Raw genomic sequence first — 4,412 nt, forward strand, 5'->3', positions numbered from 1 at the left:
TATTTCTTTGTATGAATATGACATGGCAAATCCAACACGTCATTTCCATCCTGGTCTTTCACCTTCTTGGGGTTCTAAGGACCCTTGGGTTTCCCCTTGAACTTTCCTGGGGTCACGGCCAAGGCCTCTCCGGGAGCCGCTGGCTCGGCTTTGCGTTTCTGCTTCCGACTGGAATTTCCTCCGCCGGCCTCATTGGCGGCCGATTTATATTTACCACTCCGGAGCCGATCCTCTTCTTCACCATTTGCATACTTGGTGGCAATCTCCATCATCCGACTCAGGGTCATATCTCCGGTTCGACCAAATTTCAAACTCAATTCTCTGTTCTTGACACCTTCCTTGAAGGCACAGACTGCCTGGTGATCAGATACATTCTCGACTGTGTGGTGCAAAGTGATCCACCTCTGGATATAATCTCTCAAAGTTTCACTCGACTTTTGCACACACGACTGCAACTCCGTCAAACCTGCTGGTCGTTTGCAAGTTCCTTCAAATGTCCTGACAAACACACGGGCAAGATCTTCCCAAGTGTAAATACTGCTGGGTGCTAACTGATTCAACCACGCCCTGGCTGAACCCTCCAACATAAGAGGCAAATGCTTCATGGCTACCTCATCGTTGCCACCGCCGATCTGAACCGCCACTCGGTAATCTTCAAGCCAAGTGTCAGGCTTGGATTCTCCAGTGAACTTGCTGACTCCAATCGCCAGCCTGAAGTTGGGAGGAATCACTGCGGCTCTGATGGCTCTGCTGAAACACTCTGGTCCCGAGACATGAACTCTGCTGCTGGAAGGAACATCTCTATCACGGCCATCTCGGTGAGCTCTGTTCCTGTCGACCAAACCTTGAACGATAATAGATCTCGCATCAAAGCCTGGTTCCCTGGGGTCGACTGGAACTCTCCGCCCAGCACTGTTTTGGCGTCTGTCGTCCTGCTGCCGAGGAGCGTATGATCCACCCCTTGGGGGAGGAGAGGGCACTCGACGTCGATCGTTGCGATCGAATTGGTGCTCATACTGCTCGCGGCCCTTATATTGATCATCACGCCGGCCCCCACGTTCCTCACGCCTCAGGGGCGATCTTGGACTATGGGCCGACTGGACTGAATTCGCAGCGACGGATCGGCTGTGAACCCTGTTCCGCGACTGGGATACAACTGAGTTTTGATCTCCTGCCGCCCGGAGAAAATCCCTGATTTGCTGCAAACCTCTACCCGCCTCTGACTGGGAAGGCTGAATTGACTCCGCTATACGGGCGGCAGCTGCTAAATTCTGAATCGGAGTTCGATACACCTGAGTTGATGGTTGAAAGAGCTGGCGTCGACTGGATTCTGGAACCCTTGATCGCGTACGCTCGTCGAGTGCTCCCTGAAGATTCTCCAGTCGAGTGCGCTCAGCCAGGTTGGCCAAGCGCGCATTCTCCAAGGCGCGAGCCTCGGGAGTTTCCCCAACGATAGGAGTGTGAAGTGCATCCATGTTCCGACGGCGAAGCTCCTCCCTCTAGAGTGAAGTGAGGGGCTCGGGCAAGTACTCTTCGTGGGCTTGCTCCGGATCGTCTCCACCGCCACCTCCGTTGGTGCGGGTGAATCCAGGGGGACTGCGTGGTCCATCGACCATCAGAACCTCTGCCGCCGGGTCACTGCTATCGCATTCAGACACAGTCTCTATGGAGCCAGTCGACAGGTCGAACAGGCCATAGAGAGATTCGTCAGGCTTGATCGCCGCGACTTGGGGGATGGCCGACTGGCGGGCCACCGCATGCATCACCCACCGCTGAAGCCTCGACCGACCGGAATGCTTGCGCTGGTGGGAGACTGGGAGTGAAGACAGCGCAGGAGCCGGCCTATACTGGGTCGACGGTTGCCGCAGGAGGACGCCGCGGACACACGCGCGAAAGTGCGTCGCCCCGCGGACGGGGAGCGCGTCCACGTCGAGTGGAGCCTCCTGAAGCCAAGCGGAGTCGTCGGCGACGAACGTGAGCGCACCGAGACGGATCTCGTGGCCGTCGACCAGAACTCCACCTGAAACCATGATGCCGGAGATCGAAAGAATCCCAACTTCTCCAACAAATCGCTAGAACACCGGCCCTAAGGTGGGCGCCAACTGTCGTGGTTCTAAGTATGACAGTAGAATGGGGGGTAGGTATGGAGAGGCAAGATCCTAGCTATGGAGTAGTTGTATACGCAAGGGATTTACGAGTTCAGGCCCTTCTCGGAGGAAGTAATAGCCCTACGTCTCGGAGCCCGGAGGCGGTCGACTGGATTATATGTGTATGTGTTACAGGGGTGCGAACCCTTCTACCTGTGGAGGGGGGTGGCTTATATAGAGTGCGCCAGGACCCCAGCCAGCCCACGTAGGAGAGGGTTTAAGGTGCGTTAAGGCCAGGCATTACTGGTAACGCCTTACATAAAGTATCATTATGACCATAAAGGCTATTTAACTACAGACCGTTTGGACACCGAGTGGCTCTTGGACTCCTGGTGGTCGAGTGGGTCTTCATAGTCGAGTGTCTTTGAATCTGTCGAGTGGAAACCTACCAGGTCGACTGGAAGGCTGCTTCTCTTGTGAGTCTCCTTGTGGAGGGTACCTTTGGGCAGGTCTATGACCCTACCCCAGGTATATGACTTCATCAATATCCGGAGGCATATACTTTCCAAAAAGAAACTTAGCATAATCGGCAAAACATGATACTATCTTTCTAACTGTTGCTAAAGTTTCACCTAGAAAGGAATCACTGATCGGGATTGGGCGTATGGTATCCTCTCCATTCTTGACAGATGATTTGCCACATGATTGTCTTCACCTTTTCTATCGATGATCTGCAAATCAAATTGTTGAATTAATATAAATTGATCGACCGAGGCTTAGCATGCTTTTTGATGAGAAGATATTGTAAAGCTACGGTCCGTATGAACTATCACATTGGAGTCAATGATACAAGATCTATATTTATTACAAGCAAAGGAAGAGGCAAGTAGGAAAAGAAGTAAAGAACATGCTACTGTGACGCACCCCCTCCAAAGAAGACCACCAAAAGCCTTATGCAACCGCCTTCTAAAGAAATTAGGGTTCCTTTGCCCCGCTCCAGCGAGGAAGGGGCGATGATGACGGCGCACCTTCGTCTCCCTACTGTGATTGTAGTCGTCGCTAGATGGTCTACGGATCTAGATGTAATTTTTATTATTGCTGGTGTTTGTTGTACTGCCATGGTTGAAGATGAATATGTTGGAGGTTTATCCCAAAAAAAAGACAATAACAAGTAATTGTTTCTCAGCCGGTACAGGAAGAACAACACATGTGGACGCAATCATTATATATTGAGAAAAATATGTTTTTGGTCCCTCAAGTTTTTCAAAAGTATAGACTTGGCTCCTCAAGATTTTTTGGTAGACATTTGGTCCTTCAAGTCTCAAAACCAGACAAGTTTGGTCCAAATCCAGAATTTGAGCGGGTTGACTGGGTTGACCATGTTTGTCTGATGAACAGCAATCAAATTCAAATAAAAATCTGAAATTTTGTGACAACCAAGATGCTTGGGTGCGCTAGGTGTGTGTAAATTTTTGTGGTCAAATAACATCCGATGAGCTCTAGCAGAAAAAAAATCATTTTTTGGGTTTTCTTTTTGCCGGCCAAAATTAGTTTTTTTCTCACGAGCTCCTCAAAATGTCGAAACACAACTCAAATTTTGGGAACCGGCGATGGAATCAGTGAGAGAGATATGACAGGTAGGCTCGCGTGCTCAGTGAGAGAAACAAGGGATCCTAGTTCAAATTGTCCTTCCAAACAGGTCTAGAGTGGATTTAGGTTTACAATTGATCGGTGTCAATGAGGTCCGGGATTTGGACGGGGTTTATTTGCATCACGTGCTATAATTTTAGAGTTCAAAACAGAGTTCACTCAACCAGGCAGGTATACGTCCATGCGATGCGAGGAACACATGCATGCATGGCCGCGGGGAGAAAGCGACGTACATTGTCCTCGCGCGCCATGTGCGTGCCTATTGGTGCTGTGCATGCATGTGACCATCCTATCGATCGACTACAAGTTGGCTGGAGAACGTACGTGATGCATGCGCCACAAAGTGATCGGTCGCGATATACATATGTGCAAGTAGTACGATCGTCGGTGGACCGAGCGCATTATTGTACGTCCACAAATTCCACTTTTCAGTTTGTTTCTTCTATAACACACTTTTTTTTACTGGAATGTATCAGGTAACTGTTCATGTCCACCACGTAACATCTTTTTATCAGATCAGATTCTGGTGATAGCCGCTTTTTTTTGGAGAAAACATCCGATCTGTTTATTTTGAATCATGGCAGTAAAGCAAACACCATAAATATAAAAAGTTCATCCAAATTCGCAGATCACCAAGCGACGACTATAATTAAGCACTGAAGTGAACCAAAGACG

This window comes from Triticum aestivum, chromosome 7B (genome assembly GCF_018294505.1).
Source record: "Triticum aestivum cultivar Chinese Spring chromosome 7B, IWGSC CS RefSeq v2.1, whole genome shotgun sequence".
Lineage (NCBI taxonomy): Eukaryota > Viridiplantae > Streptophyta > Magnoliopsida > Poales > Poaceae > Triticum > Triticum aestivum.